The sequence below is a fragment of the Amblyomma maculatum genome, chromosome 4 (assembly GCF_055883805.1).
Source record: "Amblyomma maculatum isolate TAMU_Amacu chromosome 4, ASM5588380v1, whole genome shotgun sequence".
Lineage (NCBI taxonomy): Eukaryota > Metazoa > Arthropoda > Arachnida > Ixodida > Ixodidae > Amblyomma > Amblyomma maculatum.
This window is the reverse complement of record NC_139347.1, coordinates 156,255,664-156,278,146: the sequence shown is the minus strand read 5'-3', so window position 1 is coordinate 156,278,146 and position 22,483 is coordinate 156,255,664. Positions and strand designations below refer to the sequence as shown.

General features: G+C 45.1%; 1 protein-coding gene across 4 annotated transcripts in view; it reads left to right on the top strand.

The window, feature by feature from the left end:
- LOC146193340 (uncharacterized) overlaps window positions 1-22,483 on the top strand; it is a 113,698-nt gene that overhangs the window by 4,296 nt on the left and 86,919 nt on the right. The window lies entirely within an intron of this gene.

Below are 22,483 nucleotides of genomic sequence, written 5' to 3'. Positions count from 1 at the left end.
ACTTTTCTTTTTGCGCGGTTTCATGGTGCATTCTAATGCTGGTCACTAACTGGCCCGCCTCTCACTATTATATACGCGCTTTGTCCTGTAGGTTTCTTCCTTATGACTTTTCTTTTTGCGCGGTTTCATGGTGCATTCTAATGCTGGTCACTAACTGGCCCGCCTCTCACTATTATATACGCGCTTTGTCCTGTAGGTTTCTTCCTTATGACTTTTCTTTTTGCGCGGTTTCATGGTGCATTCTAATGCTGGTCACTAACTGGCCCGCCTCTCACTATTATATACGCGCTTTGTCCTGTAGGTTTCTTCCTTATGACTTTTCTTTTTGCGCGGTTTCATGGTGCATTCTAATGCTGGTCACTAACTGGCCCGCCTCTCACTATTATATACGCGCTTTGTCCTGTAGGTTTCTTCCTTATGACTTTTCTTTTTGCGCGGTTTCATGGTGCATTCTAATGCTGGTCACTAACTGGCCCGCCTCTCACTATTATATACGCGCTTTGTCCTGTAGGTTTCTTCCTTATGACTTTTCTTTTTGCGCGGTTTCATGGTGCATTCTAATGCTGGTCACTAACTGGCCCGCCTCTCACTATTATATACGCGCTTTGTCCTGTAGGTTTCTTCCTTATGACTTTTCTTTTTGCGCGGTTTCATGGTGCATTCTAATGCTGGTCACTAACTGGCCTGCCTCTCACTATTATATACGCGCTTTGTCCTGTAGGTTTCTTCCTTATGACTTTTCTTTTTGCGCGGTTTCATGGTGCATTCTAATGCTGGTCACTAACTGGACCGCCTCTCACTATTATATACACGCTTTGTCCTGTAGGTTTCTTCCTTATGACTTTTCTTTTTGCGCGGTTTCATGGTGCATTCTAATGCTGGTCACTAACTGGCCCGCCTCTCACTATTATATACGCGCTTTGTCCTGTAGCTTTCTTCCTTATGACTTTTCTTTGCGCGGTTTCATGGTGCATTCTAATGCTGGTCACTAACTGGCCCGCCTCTCACTATTATATACGCGCTTTGTCCTGTAGGTTTCTTCCTTATGACTTTTCTTTTTGCGCGGTTTCATGGTGCATTCTAATGCTGGTCACTAACTGGCCCGCCTCTCACTATTATATACGCGCTTTGTCCTGTAGGCTTCTTCCTTATGACTTTTCTTTTTGCGCGGTTTCATGGTGCATTCTAATGCTGGTCACTAACTGGCCCGCCTCTCACTATTATATACGCGCTTTGTCCTGTAGGTTTCTTCCTTATGACTTTTCTTTTTGCGCGGTTTCATTGTGCATTCTAATGCTGGTCACTAACTGGACCGCCTCTCACTATTATATACGCGCTTTGTCCTGTAGGTTTCTTCCTTATGACTTTTCTTTTTGCGCGGTTTCATGGTGCATTCTAATGCTGGTCACTAACTGGCCCGCCTCTCACTATTATATACGCGCTTTGTCCTGTAGGTTTCTTCCTTATGACTTTTCTTTTTGCGCGGTTTCATGGTGCATTCTAATGCTGGTCACTAACTGGCCCGCCTCTCACTATTATATACGCGCTTTGTCCTGTAGGCTTCTTCCTTATGACTTTTCTTTTTGCGCGGTTTCATGGTGCATTCTAATTGCTGGTCACTAACTGGCCCGCCTCTCACTATTATATACGCGCTTTGTCCTGTAGGTTTCTTCCTTATGACTTTTCTTTTTGCGCGGTTTCATTGTGCATTCTAATGCTGGTCACTAACTGGACCGCCTCTCACTATTATATACGCGCTTTGTCCTGTAGGTTTCTTCCTTATGACTTTTCTTTTTGCGCGGTTTCATGGTGCATTCTAATGCTGGTCACTAACTGGCCCGCCTCTCACTATTATATACGCGCTTTGTCCTGTAGCTTTCTTCCTTATGACTTTTCTTTTTGCGCGGTTTCATGGTGCATTCTAATGCTGGTCACTAACTGGCCCGCCTCTCACTATTATATACGCGCTTTGTCCTGTAGGTTTCTTCCTTATGACTTTTCTTTTTGCGCGGTTTCATGGTGCATTCTAATGCTGGTCACTAACTGGCCCGCCTCTCACTATTATATACGCGCTTTGTCCTGTAGGCTTCTTCCTTATGACTTTTCTTTTTGCGCGGTTTCATGGTGCATTCTAATGCTGGTCACTAACTGGCCCGCCTCTCACTATTATATACGCGCTTTGTCCTGTAGGTTTCTTCCTTATGACTTTTCTTTTTGCGCGGTTTCATGGTGCATTCTAATGCTGGTCACTAACTGGCCCGCCTCTCACTATTATATACGCGCTTTGTCCTGTAGGTTTCTTCCTTATGACTTTTCTTTTTGCGCGGTTTCATAGTGCATTCTAATGCTGGTCACTAACTGGCCCGCCTCTCACTATTATATACGCGCTTTGTCCTGTAGGTTTCTTCCTTATGACTTTTTTTTTGCGCGGTTTCATGGTGCATTCTAATGCTGGTCACTAACTGGCCCGCCTCTCACTATTATATACGCGCTTTGTCCTGTAGGTTTCTTCCTTATGACTTTTCTTTTTGCGCGGTTTCATGGTGCATTCTAATGCTGGTCACTAACTGGCCCGCCTCTCACTATTATATACGCGCTTTGTCCTGTAGGTTTCGTCCTTATGACTTTTCTTTTTGCGCGGTTTCAAGGTGCATTCTAATGCTGGTCACTAACTGGCCCGCCTCTCACTATTATATACGCGCTTTGTCCTGTAGGTTTGTTCCTTATGACTTTTCTTTTTGCGCGATTTCATGGTGCATTCTAATGCTGGTCACTAACTGGCCCGCCTCTCACTATTATATACGCGCTTTGTCCTGTAGGTTTCTTCCTTATGACTTTTCTTTTTGCGCGGTTTCATGGTGCATTCTAATGCTGGTCACTAACTGGCCCGCCTCTCACTATTATATACGCGCTTTCTCCTGCAGGTTTCTTCCTTATGACTTTTCTTTTTGCGCGGTTTCATGGTGCATTGTAATGCTGGTCACTAACTGGCCCGCCTCTCACTATTATATACGCGCTTTGTCCTGTAGGTTTCTTCCTTATGACTTTTCTTTTTGCGCGGTTTCATGGTGCATTCTAATGCTGGTCACTAACTGGCCCGCCTCTCACTATTATATACGCGCTTTGTCCTGTAGGTTTCTTCCTTATGACTTTTCTTTTTGCGCGGTTTCATGGTGCATTCTAATGCTGGTCACTAACTGGCCCGCTTTGTCCTGTAGGTTTCTTCCTTATGACTTTTCTTTTTGCGCGGTTTCATGGTGCATCCTAATGCTGGTCACTAACTGGCCTGCCTCTCACTATTATATACGCGCTTTGTCCTGTAGGTTTCTTCCTTATGACTTTTCTTTTTGCGCGGTTTCATGGTGCATTCTAATGCTGGTCACTAACTGGACCGCCTCTCACTATTATATACACGCTTTGTCCTGTAGGTTTCTTCCTTATGACTTTTCTTTTTGCGCGGTTTCATGGTGCATTCTAATGCTGGTCACTAACTGGCCCGCCTCTCACTATTATATACGCGCTTTGTCCTGTAGCTTTCTTCCTTATGACTTTTCTTTGCGCGGTTTCATGGTGCATTCTAATGCTGGTCACTAACTGGCCCACCTCTCACTATTATATACGTGCTTTGTCCTGTAGGTTTCTTCCTTATGACTTTTCTTTTTGCGCGGTTTCATGGTGCATTCTAATGCTGGTCACTAACTGGCCCGCCTCTCACTATTATATACGCGCTTTGTCCTGTAGGCTTCTTCCTTATGACTTTTCTTTTTGCGCGGTTTCATGGTGCATTCTAATGCTGGTCACTAACTGGCCCGCCTCTCACTATTATATACGCGCTTTGTCCTGTAGGTTTCTTCCTTATGACTTTTCTTTTTGCGCGGTTTCATTGTGCATTCTAATGCTGGTCACTAACTGGACCGCCTCTCACTATTATATACGCGCTTTGTCCTGTAGGTTTCTTCCTTATGACTTTTCTTTTTGCGCGGTTTCATGGTGCATTCTAATGCTGGTCACTAACTGGCCCGCCTCTCACTATTATATACGCGCTTTGTCCTGTAGGTTTCTTCCTTATGACTTTTCTTTTTGCGCGGTTTCATGGTGCATTCTAATGCTGGTCACTAACTGGCCCGCCTCTCACTATTATATACGCGCTTTGTCCTGTAGGCTTCTTCCTTATGACTTTTCTTTTTGCGCGGTTTCATGGTGCATTCTAATTGCTGGTCACTAACTGGCCCGCCTCTCACTATTATATACGCGCTTTGTCCTGTAGGTTTCTTCCTTATGACTTTTCTTTTTGCGCGGTTTCATTGTGCATTCTAATGCTGGTCACTAACTGGCCCGCCTCTCACTATTATATACGCGCTTTCTCCTGCAGGTTTCTTCCTTATGACTTTTCTTTTTGCGCGGTTTCATGGTGCATTCTAATGCTGGTCACTAACTGGCCCGCCTCTCACTATTATATACGCGCTTTGTCCTGTAGGTTTCTTCCTTATGACTTTTCTTTTTGCGCGGTTTCATGGTGCATTCTAATGCTGGTCACTAACTGGCCCGCCTCTCACTATTATATACGCGCTTTGTCCTGTAGGTTTCTTCCTTATGACTTTTCTTTTTGCGCGGTTTCATGGTGCATTCTAATGCTGGTCACTAACTGGCCCGCTTTGTCCTGTAGGTTTCTTCCTTATGACTTTTCTTTTTGCGCGGTTTCATGGTGCATCCTAATGCTGGTCACTAACTGGCCTGCCTCTCACTATTATATACGCGCTTTGTCCTGTAGGTTTCTTCCTTATGACTTTTCTTTTTGCGCGGTTTCATGGTGCATTCTAATGCTGGTCACTAACTGGACCGCCTCTCACTATTATATACACGCTTTGTCCTGTAGGTTTCTTCCTTATGACTTTTCTTTTTGCGCGGTTTCATGGTGCATTCTAATGCTGGTCACTAACTGGCCCGCCTCTCACTATTATATACGCGCTTTGTCCTGTAGCTTTCTTCCTTATGACTTTTCTTTGCGCGGTTTCATGGTGCATTCTAATGCTGGTCACTAACTGGCCCACCTCTCACTATTATATACGTGCTTTGTCCTGTAGGTTTCTTCCTTATGACTTTTCTTTTTGCGCGGTTTCATGGTGCATTCTAATGCTGGTCACTAACTGGCCCGCCTCTCACTATTATATACGCGCTTTGTCCTGTAGGCTTCTTCCTTATGACTTTTCTTTTTGCGCGGTTTCATGGTGCATTCTAATGCTGGTCACTAACTGGCCCGCCTCTCACTATTATATACGCGCTTTGTCCTGTAGGTTTCTTCCTTATGACTTTTCTTTTTGCGCGGTTTCATTGTGCATTCTAATGCTGGTCACTAACTGGACCGCCTCTCACTATTATATACGCGCTTTGTCCTGTAGGTTTCTTCCTTATGACTTTTCTTTTTGCGCGGTTTCATGGTGCATTCTAATGCTGGTCACTAACTGGCCCGCCTCTCACTATTATATACGCGCTTTGTCCTGTAGGTTTCTTCCTTATGACTTTTCTTTTTGCGCGGTTTCATGGTGCATTCTAATGCTGGTCACTAACTGGCCCGCCTCTCACTATTATATACGCGCTTTGTCCTGTAGGCTTCTTCCTTATGACTTTTCTTTTTGCGCGGTTTCATGGTGCATTCTAATTGCTGGTCACTAACTGGCCCGCCTCTCACTATTATATACGCGCTTTGTCCTGTAGGTTTCTTCCTTATGACTTTTCTTTTTGCGCGGTTTCATTGTGCATTCTAATGCTGGTCACTAACTGGACCGCCTCTCACTATTATATACGCGCTTTGTCCTGTAGGTTTCTTCCTTATGACTTTTCTTTTTGCGCGGTTTCATGGTGCATTCTAATGCTGGTCACTAACTGGCCCGCCTCTCACTATTATATACGCGCTTTGTCCTGTAGCTTTCTTCCTTATGACTTTTCTTTTTGCGCGGTTTCATGGTGCATTCTAATGCTGGTCACTAACTGGCCCGCCTCTCACTATTATATACGCGCTTTGTCCTGTAGGTTTCTTCCTTATGACTTTTCTTTTTGCGCGGTTTCATGGTGCATTCTAATGCTGGTCACTAACTGGCCCGCCTCTCACTATTATATACGCGCTTTGTCCTGTAGGCTTCTTCCTTATGACTTTTCTTTTTGCGCGGTTTCATGGTGCATTCTAATGCTGGTCACTAACTGGCCCACCTCTCACTATTATATACGTGCTTTGTCCTGTAGGTTTCTTCCTTATGACTTTTCTTTTTGCGCGGTTTCATGGTGCATTCTAATGCTGGTCACTAACTGGCCCGCCTCTCACTATTATATACGCGCTTTGTCCTGTAGGCTTCTTCCTTATGACTTTTCTTTTTGCGCGGTTTCATGGTGCATTCTAATGCTGGTCACTAACTGGCCCGCCTCTCACTATTATATACGCGCTTTGTCCTGTAGGTTTCTTCCTTATGACTTTTCTTTTTGCGCGGTTTCATTGTGCATTCTAATGCTGGTCACTAACTGGACCGCCTCTCACTATTATATACGCGCTTTGTCCTGTAGGTTTCTTCCTTATGACTTTTCTTTTTGCGCGGTTTCATGGTGCATTCTAATGCTGGTCACTAACTGGCCCGCCTCTCACTATTATATACGCGCTTTGTCCTGTAGGTTTCTTCCTTATGACTTTTCTTTTTGCGCGGTTTCATGGTGCATTCTAATGCTGGTCACTAACTGGCCCGCCTCTCACTATTATATACGCGCTTTGTCCTGTAGGCTTCTTCCTTATGACTTTTCTTTTTGCGCGGTTTCATGGTGCATTCTAATTGCTGGTCACTAACTGGCCCGCCTCTCACTATTATATACGCGCTTTGTCCTGTAGGTTTCTTCCTTATGACTTTTCTTTTTGCGCGGTTTCATTGTGCATTCTAATGCTGGTCACTAACTGGCCCGCCTCTCACTATTATATACGCGCTTTCTCCTGCAGGTTTCTTCCTTATGACTTTTCTTTTTGCGCGGTTTCATGGTGCATTCTAATGCTGGTCACTAACTGGCCCGCCTCTCACTATTATATACGCGCTTTGTCCTGTAGGTTTCTTCCTTATGACTTTTCTTTTTGCGCGGTTTCATGGTGCATTCTAATGCTGGTCACTAACTGGCCCGCCTCTCACTATTATATACGCGCTTTGTCCTGTAGGTTTCTTCCTTATGACTTTTCTTTTTGCGCGGTTTCATGGTGCATTCTAATGCTGGTCACTAACTGGCCCGCTTTGTCCTGTAGGTTTCTTCCTTATGACTTTTCTTTTTGCGCGGTTTCATGGTGCATCCTAATGCTGGTCACTAACTGGCCTGCCTCTCACTATTATATACGCGCTTTGTCCTGTAGGTTTCTTCCTTATGACTTTTCTTTTTGCGCGGTTTCATGGTGCATTCTAATGCTGGTCACTAACTGGACCGCCTCTCACTATTATATACACGCTTTGTCCTGTAGGTTTCTTCCTTATGACTTTTCTTTTTGCGCGGTTTCATGGTGCATTCTAATGCTGGTCACTAACTGGCCCGCCTCTCACTATTATATACGCGCTTTGTCCTGTAGCTTTCTTCCTTATGACTTTTCTTTGCGCGGTTTCATGGTGCATTCTAATGCTGGTCACTAACTGGCCCACCTCTCACTATTATATACGTGCTTTGTCCTGTAGGTTTCTTCCTTATGACTTTTCTTTTTGCGCGGTTTCATGGTGCATTCTAATGCTGGTCACTAACTGGCCCGCCTCTCACTATTATATACGCGCTTTGTCCTGTAGGCTTCTTCCTTATGACTTTTCTTTTTGCGCGGTTTCATGGTGCATTCTAATGCTGGTCACTAACTGGCCCGCCTCTCACTATTATATACGCGCTTTGTCCTGTAGGTTTCTTCCTTATGACTTTTCTTTTTGCGCGGTTTCATTGTGCATTCTAATGCTGGTCACTAACTGGACCGCCTCTCACTATTATATACGCGCTTTGTCCTGTAGGTTTCTTCCTTATGACTTTTCTTTTTGCGCGGTTTCATGGTGCATTCTAATGCTGGTCACTAACTGGCCCGCCTCTCACTATTATATACGCGCTTTGTCCTGTAGGTTTCTTCCTTATGACTTTTCTTTTTGCGCGGTTTCATGGTGCATTCTAATGCTGGTCACTAACTGGCCCGCCTCTCACTATTATATACGCGCTTTGTCCTGTAGGCTTCTTCCTTATGACTTTTCTTTTTGCGCGGTTTCATGGTGCATTCTAATTGCTGGTCACTAACTGGCCCGCCTCTCACTATTATATACGCGCTTTGTCCTGTAGGTTTCTTCCTTATGACTTTTCTTTTTGCGCGGTTTCATTGTGCATTCTAATGCTGGTCACTAACTGGACCGCCTCTCACTATTATATACGCGCTTTGTCCTGTAGGTTTCTTCCTTATGACTTTTCTTTTTGCGCGGTTTCATGGTGCATTCTAATGCTGGTCACTAACTGGCCCGCCTCTCACTATTATATACGCGCTTTGTCCTGTAGCTTTCTTCCTTATGACTTTTCTTTTTGCGCGGTTTCATGGTGCATTCTAATGCTGGTCACTAACTGGCCCGCCTCTCACTATTATATACGCGCTTTGTCCTGTAGGTTTCTTCCTTATGACTTTTCTTTTTGCGCGGTTTCATGGTGCATTCTAATGCTGGTCACTAACTGGCCCGCCTCTCACTATTATATACGCGCTTTGTCCTGTAGGCTTCTTCCTTATGACTTTTCTTTTTGCGCGGTTTCATGGTGCATTCTAATGCTGGTCACTAACTGGCCCGCCTCTCACTATTATATACGCGCTTTGTCCTGTAGGTTTCTTCCTTATGACTTTTCTTTTTGCGCGGTTTCATGGTGCATTCTAATGCTGGTCACTAACTGGCCCGCCTCTCACTATTATATACGCGCTTTGTCCTGTAGGTTTCTTCCTTATGACTTTTCTTTTTGCGCGGTTTCATAGTGCATTCTAATGCTGGTCACTAACTGGCCCGCCTCTCACTATTATATACGCGCTTTGTCCTGTAGGTTTCTTCCTTATGACTTTTTTTTTTGCGCGGTTTCATGGTGCATTCTAATGCTGGTCACTAACTGGCCCGCCTCTCACTATTATATACGCGCTTTGTCCTGTAGGTTTCTTCCTTATGACTTTTCTTTTTGCGCGGTTTCATGGTGCATTCTAATGCTGGTCACTAACTGGCCCGCCTCTCACTATTATATACGCGCTTTGTCCTGTAGGTTTCGTCCTTATGACTTTTCTTTTTGCGCGGTTTCAAGGTGCATTCTAATGCTGGTCACTAACTGGCCCGCCTCTCACTATTATATACGCGCTTTGTCCTGTAGGTTTGTTCCTTATGACTTTTCTTTTTGCGCGATTTCATGGTGCATTCTAATGCTGGTCACTAACTGGCCCGCCTCTCACTATTATATACGCGCTTTGTCCTGTAGGTTTCTTCCTTATGACTTTTCTTTTTGCGCGGTTTCATGGTGCATTCTAATGCTGGTCACTAACTGGCCCGCCTCTCACTATTATATACGCGCTTTCTCCTGCAGGTTTCTTCCTCATGACTTTTCTTTTTGCGCGGTTTCATGGTGCATTCTAATGCTGGTCACTAACTGGCCCGCTTTGTCCTGTAGGTTTCTTCCTTATGACTTTTCTTTTTGCGCGGTTTCATGGTGCATCCTAATGCTGGTCACTAACTGGCCTGCCTCTCACTATTATATACGCGCTTTGTCCTGTAGGTTTCTTCCTTATGACTTTTCTTTTTGCGCGGTTTCAAGGTGCATTCTAATGCTGGTCACTAACTGGACCGCCTCTCACTATTATATACACGCTTTGTCCTGTAGGTTTCTTCCTTATGACTTTTCTTTTTGCGCGGTTTCATGGTGCATTCTAATGCTGGTCACTAACTGGCCCGCCTCTCACTATTATATACGCGCTTTGTCCTGTAGCTTTCTTCCTTATGACTTTTCTTTGCGCGGTTTCATGGTGCATTCTAATGCTGGTCACTAACTGGCCCGCCTCTCACTATTATATACGCGCTTTGTCCTGTAGGTTTCTTCCTTATGACTTTTCTTTTTGCGCGGTTTCATGGTGCATTCTAATGCTGGTCACTAACTGGCCCGCCTCTCACTATTATATACGCGCTTTGTCCTGTAGGCTTCTTCCTTATGACTTTTCTTTTTGCGCGGTTTCATGGTGCATTCTAATGCTGGTCACTAACTGGCCCGCCTCTCACTATTATATACGCGCTTTGTCCTGTAGGTTTCTTCCTTATGACTTTTCTTTTTGCGCGGTTTCATTGTGCATTCTAATGCTGGTCACTAACTGGACCGCCTCTCACTATTATATACGCGCTTTGTCCTGTAGGTTTCTTCCTTATGACTTTTCTTTTTGCGCGGTTTCATGGTGCATTCTAATGCTGGTCACTAACTGGCCCGCCTCTCACTATTATATACGCGCTTTGTCCTGTAGGTTTCTTCCTTATGACTTTTCTTTTTGCGCGGTTTCATGGTGCATTCTAATGCTGGTCACTAACTGGCCCGCCTCTCACTATTATATACGCGCTTTGTCCTGTAGGCTTCTTCCTTATGACTTTTCTTTTTGCGCGGTTTCATGGTGCATTCTAATTGCTGGTCACTAACTGGCCCGCCTCTCACTATTATATACGCGCTTTGTCCTGTAGGTTTCTTCCTTATGACTTTTCTTTTTGCGCGGTTTCATTGTGCATTCTAATGCTGGTCACTAACTGGACCGCCTCTCACTATTATATACGCGCTTTGTCCTGTAGGTTTCTTCCTTATGACTTTTCTTTTTGCGCGGTTTCATGGTGCATTCTAATGCTGGTCACTAACTGCCCCGCCTCTCACTATTATATACGCGCTTTGTCCTGTAGCTTTCTTCCTTATGACTTTTCTTTTTGCGCGGTTTCATGGTGCATTCTAATGCTGGTCACTAACTGGCCCGCCTCTCACTATTATATACGCGCTTTGTCCTGTAGGTTTCTTCCTTATGACTTTTCTTTTTGCGCGGTTTCATGGTGCATTCTAATGCTGGTCACTAACTGGCCCGCCTCTCACTATTATATACGCGCTTTGTCCTGTAGGCTTCTTCCTTATGACTTTTCTTTTTGCGCGGTTTCATGGTGCATTCTAATGCTGGTCACTAACTGGCCCGCCTCTCACTATTATATACGCGCTTTGTCCTGTAGGTTTCTTCCTTATGACTTTTCTTTTTGCGCGGTTTCATGGTGCATTCTAATGCTGGTCACTAACTGGCCCGCCTCTCACTATTATATACGCGCTTTGTCCTGTAGGTTTCTTCCTTATGACTTTTCTTTTTGCGCGGTTTCATAGTGCATTCTAATGCTGGTCACTAACTGGCCCGCCTCTCACTATTATATACGCGCTTTGTCCTGTAGGTTTCTTCCTTATGACTTTTTTTTTTGCGCGGTTTCATGGTGCATTCTAATGCTGGTCACTAACTGGCCCGCCTCTCACTATTATATACGCGCTTTGTCCTGTAGGTTTCTTCCTTATGACTTTTCTTTTTGCGCGGTTTCATGGTGCATTCTAATGCTGGTCACTAACTGGCCCGCCTCTCACTATTATATACGCGCTTTGTCCTGTAGGTTTCGTCCTTATGACTTTTCTTTTTGCGCGGTTTCAAGGTGCATTCTAATGCTGGTCACTAACTGGCCCGCCTCTCACTATTATATACGCGCTTTGTCCTGTAGGTTTGTTCCTTATGACTTTTCTTTTTGCGCGATTTCATGGTGCATTCTAATGCTGGTCACTAACTGGCCCGCCTCTCACTATTATATACGCGCTTTGTCCTGTAGGTTTCTTCCTTATGACTTTTCTTTTTGCGCGGTTTCATGGTGCATTCTAATGCTGGTCACTAACTGGCCCGCCTCTCACTATTATATACGCGCTTTCTCCTGCAGGTTTCTTCCTTATGACTTTTCTTTTTGCGCGGTTTCATGGTGCATTCTAATGCTGGTCACTAACTGGCCCGCCTCTCACTATTATATACGCGCTTTGTCCTGTAGGTTTCTTCCTTATGACTTTTCTTTTTGCGCGGTTTCATGGTGCATTCTAATGCTGGTCACTAACTGGCCCGCCTCTCACTATTATATACGCGCTTTGTCCTGTAGGTTTCTTCCTTATGACTTTTCTTTTTGCGCGGTTTCATGGTGCATTCTAATGCTGGTCACTAACTGGCCCGCTTTGTCCTGTAGGTTTCTTCCTTATGACTTTTCTTTTTGCGCGGTTTCATGGTGCATCCTAATGCTGGTCACTAACTGGCCCGCCTCTCACTATTATATGCGCGCTTTGTCCTGTAGGTTTCTTCCTTAAGACTTTTCTTTTTGCGCGGTTTCATGGTGCATTCTAATGCTGGTCACTAACTGGCCCGCCTCTTACTATTATATACGCGCTTTGTCCTGTAGGTTTCTTCCTTATGACTTTTCTTTTTGCGCGGTTTCATGATGCATTCTAATAGCACACACCAAATTGCCCGCCCCTCAATAATATACTTGCTACTTTATAGTTCAATGTGTCCGGTTCTACCTTTATTTCTATGTGTCACGCCCTCCGTGAATAAATCCGCTCTTTCTCCTGTGTGTTTCTTCCTTGCCCTTTGTCTTTTTGCGCGGTTTCTATTACTAGTCACACAATAGCCAGCTTCTCACTACTACACCTGCTACTTTATAGTTCAATGCGCCCTGTTCTACCTTTTTCTTCTGCATCAATCCTTCTGTAAATAAAAATTCGTGCTTTGTCCCGTTGGTTTCTTTCTTGTGCTTGTCTTTTTCCATGGTTTCATTGTGCTTTCCAGAACACCTTTGCCTGCGCATGTGTTTTTCGATGGTTGGAAGACGCTTTCCTGAAGTACTTGCTCTATTTGATCCTAGATGAATTGGAGCAATCCTCTCCATACGCAGTAGAGGCCCCGGCTAAGGCGTCGGCTGATATCATCATTTATAGTGCGCGATATTGGGTCTTCCACAACAAGGATAAGCATTCGTTGTATATTTGAACTCCGCGGATCTGGTGCAGCCTGTTGGAGGGTAGTTGTAGCTTCATGTCGAAGATGGTGATTGAGACCTGACAGAGCGCGGATTTGGGGGACAAGTCTGAGAGAAGTAAGAAAACGCGTAACCTATGTGAGCAATATGCAATCGTCGTTCCTGTGTTAAGGTGGCAATATTCATCACTAATGTTGGTGAGCGAAACTTCAGCTTCGCCACTGTAGGAATTGGTGATGTTTACCGCTACGGGGAGTCTTGAGCCTAAAATAGACTTGCTGCTCCTGTCGATGAACTCTTGGACTGTCTTGGCATATTTGGTTCTCACAGATTCGGATCGCAGTCGGAGCTCTTCTCAACATGGAGGAAATGTAGAGCAACGTGACACTTTATTGCGTTTGTAGAACGTTCCAGCCGAAAGCATGGTGAACTTTGATCGAAATTAGATCTTCGCTGTATGTTCGCACAGAAAGTCCTTCTCCAAACTCACGTCGCAGGAATATGGCTTTAATACCATGGAGCTGGCAGTATAATTTCATCATCTGTTAATTTCGACCACCACATGTGATTGTTACTTTCTCGAGTGGAGAGGCAAGCGGTGCGCTAATGACAGTTTAGACGGAACATCTGTTCACCGAGAATCGGACAGTGCTACTGTCTCGGAGCATCTGCTGATCTCTTTCGTCTGTCCTTGCTTCTTGCTTTACGCTTTCGCCTCGGATTCCCTAGGCTTTTTAGTGCGCTGGAATTGCGGCAGTGGCACCCTTGTCAGGTTAAGAGGCGGTAGTAGCTTTTAGCTCCTCTTCGTCGTTGCTGAATTTGTCGGTTGAAAGTTGAAGCGCCTTCATGCGGCAATAGTGGCGTTGGTTAAGGGGCTACTGAGCTGCCTTTGTAGTCGACAGGAACTTTTCACGGCAGACGTCCATGAGGGCCTGCAGCTGAGGCTGTTAGAAGGGTGGTAGAGGTTGGCTCAGCCCTTTATGAAAAAGTTCGCGGATAAGGTCCCGCAGATTATCTCTGCTATCAGGTTCTTCATCATAACGTCTTGCGGAAAGGTCATAAGCGGTCGGTATTAGCGGCAGATGTTTCGTCCATAGTCTTCTCGACACAAACTGCCTCCTTGCCGAAGTACGCCGTATATTTTAGCAGTTTAACTTAGCATATCTGCAAAGTATCGCACTTTGACAGAAGCGAATTCGAAGTTTATTTTATTTTTCACTGTCATCTGGGAATCAAGACGAGAGATAAGCAGCTATATATCTTCAATATAACCTAGAATAAGCGTGCGTGATAGTTCACGACTTGATTAAAATAGAGATCGGTGTGTTTTTTTTAACAGCCGTAGTAAAAGACTAAAAAGGCCTTATTAAGTACATTCTATTTTTTCTTGGATGCTTCATGAGCTTCGTAGAAGAGCCGGCCAGATACTGTAAGAGTGAAGTTAACTGCTCTCAATGGGCGAAGCCTCTCTACTTGTTTTTCATTTTTAATAAAAATACAAATATGTATATAAATGTATAAATTATTAAAATAATATTATAATGAACGTAAAAACATATATTTTATTAAATAAATAAAAATAAAAAGGCGCGTTCAGCTCTACTATGTTGATAATTCATTTTGTGCAAATACTCGATATTTTCATGGTACTGTCCAGAGAAATTAGTTAATGGTAATCTTTAAAAACTGTGTCTAGCATTTTTTATTGATTTCTTTAGTGTAGGCAAGAATCCTTCAATTCTATGAGTTGTGTTCGGCGACTTTTCTTTTTGTTTTTTGTTTTAACTTGCGATTCGGTGTTTCAGTGTAATCTTTTGCATGATATTCCAGCTGTCTTTGCTTGCTATGAAGATGTCGCTATACACGTGTCACTGTATGTGGTACTTACGCATCGGCCACAATGAAATTTTTTATATAGTTGGATCAATAAAAAAAGCCTTAAACCTAATTGCATCATGGCGTCAGAAAGAAAATTTACTGACGCCATCCAGTAGCACTTGTTCTGCGTGGAAAACAATTCCAAATTTGCGAGGGGTTCGAGATGTGAGGGTTGTTGTTACATGATTCAGTAGGCACTTTGTACAAATGCTAATTTCAAAGATGACACAATTTATAGGATCTAAGTCAACGATATTACGGTTACAAAGATATGCGCGTAGGTTTTCCAGCAAGTTGATTCAACGCGGAACTGAATACTATCTCCATTAATGCCTAATATTTTGTTTTGCCGATAGGATTAGTAACAAGTTCTTTCATGTTGTTTCTCAAACAGAATGGCGGTTGAGAATAGCTGATGCTAAAGCAATTAAAAGGACGTATTCTACATGCATTTAGCGTGTGCTTAATATTGACATCAGCTTTAGGTCGCTGGTAGAGTTTTCCAAAATAACTGTCCTGATCAATTCCTTTATTGCATACCAAAGATCAGTTTTTACTCCAAGCACCGAATGAATATTGTTATTTATCAAAATAGAAAACAGACGCCATGCCAGATGAGAAACTGCATGCGGGGTGGGAGTTGTAGAGGTGTTTGAAAATAACGTGGGAAGTGCTATATGCGTTTCTGCTGTGCTAATGATGTCAAAACCGCATTAAAATAAAAACGTGCCGATATAGTTTTCTTTGCAACGCTTCATGAATTTATATTAGCGATGTTTAATCTCATCGGTTTTTGTCTCGTGCATGTTGTTCCGCGTTGGATATTTTTGTTATATTTTCATCACGCCCAAAGACCGTGCCCAGTTTGCTACCTGGATCTGATTTACAATGGCCTAAGTAATTTTGCTGTACATCGTAGTCCTGAACCGAAATTCAACCATCGAATATTTCGCTCACTTTTAAAAGGAAACTGATGACCGCTCCATCACATATTTAATGTTAGCAATATCCGATTTTAAGAGATTTTCTGCTTTTGTGGTCGATTGTCTAGCGAAAAAAGACGCCTATACTGCTGCAATACTTTTTAAGCTACAAAGCTCCCCGTCCCTTCTTGCCCGCCCACCCACTACTCTTCTCGCCTTTCCCCTAAAGCAGGGATAGGAATTTAATCTCTCCACTCTGCATGCTCCATGCTAGATGCATGTGACAAGTTACGTTTCGTTCATCTTCTTGTCACAGCTGTCAAGTGGCGAGCGCTCCGACGACTATGCTAAAGGCGCGCTGTTTATTAGAGCGGTACTTTAAAAATATGCCTGCCATGTAAGCACAACATTGATTAGCGCGAGTAGCAATGCTTAAATCACAACGCACGCATTTTATGTGTGCAACACACCTGAGATGCTTCGACCCCTTCGCTCAGCGCAAAGCGACAAATAAGAGCTGTTATGTATGTACGCTGTCATTTTATCACGCATCATGCGGCGCCGGCGTAGGATATAATTTCGTGCACGGTGCTTTTTTGGGGCTCAATCCCAGAGCAAAATATCCTCGCGTTTTAGGCCTGTGCAGGTATATACTGACTTAGCGGTTTTTTTCTGCATCGTTCGATAACATTACCTGTATTGTACTCGTTGCTTCGCTGTCGTGGTCAAGCATATGCATTATTATTACATTATTATTATTATTATTATAAGGGTGGTCGCTTGTCGTAGGCAAAAAGATATAATCAAGGATAGCATTCAGTCTTGTGTTTGGCATTCGAGCACATGGAAAACGTATCGGCAATGACTTTGCTATGTTTTCGACGATGCGGTTTTCATTCAGTGGCTCATGCGAATCTACATTAGGATGGTCTTACTAAGCTGTGCCGTGAGCGCTCTTCTAATGTCTCTAATGTGCCCTCTCAGGGACGCTCCATCATAGAACCTCATTCCATAAAAATCATGCCATCTGCTTTACTGTTTCTAAATGATTTTGTTTAGGCGTACAGGGATGTCTTCGAACCCGACCGCGGCGGCTGCGTTTCGATGGAGGCGAAACGAAGAGGCGTCATGTGCTGTGCGATGTCAGCGCACGTTAAAGATCCCCAGGTGGTCGAAATTACTCCGTAGCCCTCCACTACGGCCCCTCTTTCTCTCTTTCCACTTTCATTCCCACCCTCCTCCCTTCCCTTACGGCGCGGTTCGGGTGTCCACAGAGCAAGTGTGACAGTTACTGCGCCTTTCCCTTCCTGTGAACCAATTTAATAATAATAATAATACAGGGATGTCGATTTCTGGAAAGGCCCACTAATGCTTATGCTAATGCCATTGGAATGACGCCTTCGTGAAAGCACTGACTTCTGAAGACCACGTCAGATGGCCTAACTGGTGGTGGCTTCAATCTCTGTCAGCCTGTAAAAGTTGCGATGCATATATATATATATATATATATATATATATATATATATATATATATATATATATATATATAATATATAGTTGGAAGAGCGCTGAACGCGACATTCGGAGGTCATGGGTCCGACTCCCACCCTCGGAGCGTTGTTTTTTATTCCGCTTTGCATTTAATGCTCTTTATTCCAATAATCAACACAAGACAACATTCCTGGAAATGTCAACACTATGAATAATAATAAAAAAGAAAGTTTGCCTTGCACTCCGATTCTGTTCGCTCCTTTAAATATATAGGTATATATATATATATACATATATATATATATATATATATATATATGTATATATATATATATATATAAATATATATATATATATATATATATATATATATATATATATATATATATATATATATATATATATATATATATATATATATATATATATATATATATATATATATTGTAAAAGAAGGCTAGGTCGAGACGGCGAGGTCGTGACGGCAAGGACAGCCAAGCCTTGTCTAGCGTTTTAATCCGATCACGAACCCAGGCGCGCGCCGGAGCCGGCGCCGCGGGACGATGATGATGGTATGTACAAATGAAAGAAGAAGATCATGGCATGTACAAGAAAGGTCCACAGAAGGCTCACACAATCTGCCCGGGGGGTCGGAAGCGGCCAGCCTGGTCGCTCCTAATTAACCGATGTACCGCGGCGCACAAACGGTTTCAAACGAGAAACATGAACAAATTCAGTTCCACCATGGCGTCGATCGGCTGGGGGATCAACAGGCGTGACTTTATAGTTAACTGGAGAAGTTTGGCTGATAATCTCGTAGGGACCAAGATAGCGGTGGTGGAATTTGTCACTAAGGCCAGGTGCGCAGTGGTGTATACAGCAGTACTTCGTCACCGGGACGATAAGAGACCACGCGATGCGTAGAATCGTAGCGACTCTTGCGGTCTTCCTGGCACGCTGCTGTGTTGAGGCGGGCAAGATGACGGCATCTGGCCACACGAGATAAGAACTGGGTATGTACTGATGTGGAGTAGTCGGGCGTAGAGAAGAAGGAAGCGTCGAGAATTGTAGTGGGAGGACGGCCATAAACGAGGACAGATGGAGAATAACCGGTAGTCCGCTGTACTGCTGTGTTATAGGCGAAAGTGACGAATGGTAGAATAGTGTCCCAATTTCGATGATCCGGTGTGATGTACATGGAGATCATATCCGATAAGGTGCGGTGAAATCGCTCAGTCAGCCCGTTATTCTGGGGATGGTAGCTTGAGGTTGTCTTATGAAGGGTGGATGACGCGTGAAGAACTTCGGCAACGACTGCCGATAAGAAGGCCGTCCCGCGGTCACTTAGGAGCACCCGAGGAGCGCCATGACGCAATACAATTGATCGCAAAAAGAAATTTGCTACTTCTTGAGCGGAACCGGTCGGTACAGGTGCTGTCTCAGCGTAGCGTGTAAGGTGGTCGACAGCTGTTATAATCCAATGGTTACCCCCATCGGAGAGAGGTAGGGGACCATATAAGTCAATGCCGACTACGTCGAATGGCGTGGCGGGACAGGGAACAGGTTGTAGAAGGCCAGCGGGCGAAGACGTCGGCCGTTTCCGACGTTGGCACAGAGGGCAGGATGCGACGTATTTGGCAACGCAGGAAGATAGGCCAGGCCAAAAGAATCGTTTTTTCACTCGGTCGTAGGTTTTTTCAACACCAAGGTGACCTGCAGTAGCGTCATCGTGAAGAGCCGCCAGTATACGTGGACGAAGCACACGCGGCAGGACTGGGATCCAGCGAGTTCCATCAGGGCAATACACGAAGCGGAGTAGGATGCCTTCTTCGAGCTTAAAATTGCGAAGTTGTCGGCGAAGCCGAGCATTGGGTGGGTCCGAAGCGCCAATAAGGCGGTCGATGATGGGTCGGCAGTAGGCATCGACTAATTGCTGTGAGCGGAGAGCGTGTTTGTTTTCAGAGTCATCAAATGAAACGGTTGTGATATACGTCGGAGAAAGAGATGGTCGGCTGTGGTCATAGGTGGAAATGCATTGGGAAGAAAAACAGCAAGCCGATTCCGAAAGTGGACAGCGAGAAAGAGCGTCGGCGTCTTGGCGTTGGCAACCCGATTTATAAGTGACGTCAAAATTGTACTCTTGCAGGCGTAGAATCCAACGGCCAAGTCGGCCTGTCAAATTTTTGAGCGAAGACAACCAGCAAAGAGCATGGTGATCGGTCACAACTGTGAAATGCCGACCATATAGGTAAGGGCGAAATGTTTGGACAGCCCAGACGACGGCAAGGCACTCCTGCTCGGTAATGGTGTAGTTTTTCTCAGCTGGAGTCATAGTCCGACTGGCGAAGGCAATCACTTTCTCACGCGAAGTTGCATCGCGCTGCAGGAGTACAGCTCCAAGACCGAGACCACTAGCATCAGTGTGCAGGATGGTTGGAGCGCTGTCACTGAAGTGGCCAAGAACAGGGTCTGATGTGAGGGCGTGCTTCAGATTATTAAAAGCGGCTTCGCACTGTTCAGTCCACACGAAAGTGCTGCGTGCTTTAAGCAGTTCATGAAGTGGAGCAGCAATACTTGCAAAATGCCTTATAAAACGCCGGAAATAAGACGCCAGGCCGAGAAAAGTGCGCAATTCTGTAATCCGTTGTGGACGAGCAAAGTTCAAGACCGCGATGATTTTTTCAGGGTCTGGACGAATGCCGTCATGGCTGACTAGATGTCCCAATATTTTAATTTCCTTCTGTGCAAAGTGGCACCTCTTGGTGTTGAGCTGAAGGCCCGCTGAAGCGAGGCACGTGAGGACCTCATTCAGGCGCGTGAGATGGTCGTTAAAAGTTGACGAAAAGATGACAATGTCATCCAAGTAACAAACAGGTTCTCCATTTTAGGCCACGAAGCACAGTATCGATCATTCTTTCAAAGGTCGCTGGTGCGTTACAAAGTCCGAAAGGCATAACATTAAATTCGTAAAGGCCATCGGGAGTTGAGAAAGCGGTTTTTTCTTTATCGTCCTCGTGCATAGGTGTTTGCCAATAACCTGAGCGGAGGTCCAAAGTCGAGAAATATTCGGCGCCTTGGAGAGAGTCAAGGGCGTCATCATTGGGTATACATCTTTGCGGGTAATTTTGTTGAGTGCCCGGTAATCAACACAAAAGCGTACCGAGCCGTCCTTTTTTTCAACTAACACTACTGGGGAGGACCATGGGCTTGTCGAGGGACGAATAATATTGCGATGGAGCATGTCATTTACATTTTCTTCAATTACTTTTCGTTCAGAGAGGGAAACCCGATAAGGCCGTCGGCGAACGATAGAGTTACCTTCAGTAATGATGCGATGGTGCGCAACACTAGTCTGTCCCAGTGGTGGAGAAGTGGAATCAAAAATGGCTTGGTGGTGTCGAAGCGATGTCAGCAGTTCTTGGCGTTGGTTCGGCGTGAGGTTAGGATTAATAGTCTTTGTGAGAACAGAGAGACGTCTGGCGAAACACGGCGCTGAGGCAGAGGGGCGATGAGCACCATCAAGGACAAAGGTTAAACATCCACCATGCAGGGGAGAGAAGTTCCTTTTGGGAGCACGAGGGATTCACGTGAAGTGTTAGTGGCCGCTACTGTCGCTGAGCCGTTGCAGAACCTCACAAGACTAGACGGGAAGGCGATACCGCGTGCAAGATGACGATGAGATGGTGCGATGAGTACGTCCCCGTCAGTGATGTGGTCAGAAACAACGGTAAGCAGTTTTTCGCACTGAGGAGGCAAAACAGTATCAGCGGCGGCAACTAGGGGATGATGTCGTTCAGAAACTTCAGATGAAAAATCGCTGTCTGTCATATGGATAACGCGGTCGCCACAAGAAATTAACGCCGAAGCGGTTGACAAAAAATCCCATCCTAAAATCATCAGATGCGCACATGGTGAGAGCACAGCAAACTGCACATGATGGCGGACGCCGTCAATAACAATTCGTACGGTGCACTTTGCTAAAGGGCGCAAAGGGACGTCATTGGCTCCACGGAGTTCAGGCCCATCATATGGTGTCGTCACTTTTCGCAAACGGTAGCACAAATCAGCGTGAATGACAGAAATTGCAGCTCCTGTATCAATCAATGCTTCGACCGGTAATCCTTCAGCGAAAACAGAAATCACATTATACGGGCGATCTGGAGGAATTTTGGTAAGCTCGCAGAGTGCAGTTTGACCTCCGGAAACTGCAACGCTTAGTTTTCCGGATGGCGGACAGGGATAGTTGTTGCGGGTCGGAGAGGGGAAACTGAGCGGCGGTATGGGGATAGGGACCGACGTCGGGATGCATGGGTTCCACGAGGCTCAGACGAGGATTCTGGAGGTGGGGATGACCTTCGAGGTGGGCTTGGAGTAAACCGGCGTTGATAATATGAAGTTGGAGGGATGTCACTTTCAAAGGTATCGTAACCACGGCGCTCGTTCTGGAGGCGGCGACGACAGACGAGAGATATATGTCCTCTAATGCCACAGTAATAGCAAATTGGTCGGGAGGGGCGCCAAGGTGCGTAATAGGGTGGTGCAGGTTGAGTCGTCGTTATTTCATTGACGTGATTGTAGTTTGGTGCCGGTCGAGGCGGGGGAACTAAAGGAGGGGGGATGCTGCGATGTGCGCGTAAGTCGGTACTGAACGGTGTGCCGGAGGGCCAGATGTTATAGGTTCGGTGATTGTTGCCAGCTCTTCTTTGATGATGCTGCGAAGACTTGCGTCATTAGATGTTGCGGAAGAGTGTTCGCACCCGTGTCGACAGACAGGCTTGAGCGTCTGGAGCTCCTCGCGGATGATGGCTCGAATAAGTGCCCGCAGGTCGAGATCAACATAGGTCGGGCCAGTAGCGTTGGCGGGCTGCAATCGGGAGGACTGCAGCTGGTCGATGCGTTGGCAGGTCGTAATAATGGAATCAATAGTTGAAGGATTCTGAGCAACTAGGATGTTATACGCCGTAAAATTGATTCCTTTCAAGACGTGGTGTACTCGTTCATGTTCCGCCATGGTGGGACTAATACGCCGGCAGAGTGCAAGTATGGCCCCTATGTAAGATGCATATGACTCATCAGGACCTTGACGGCGTGAAGCGAGCTTGGTCTTTGCGATCTCAGTCCGAACTGCCGGGTCGG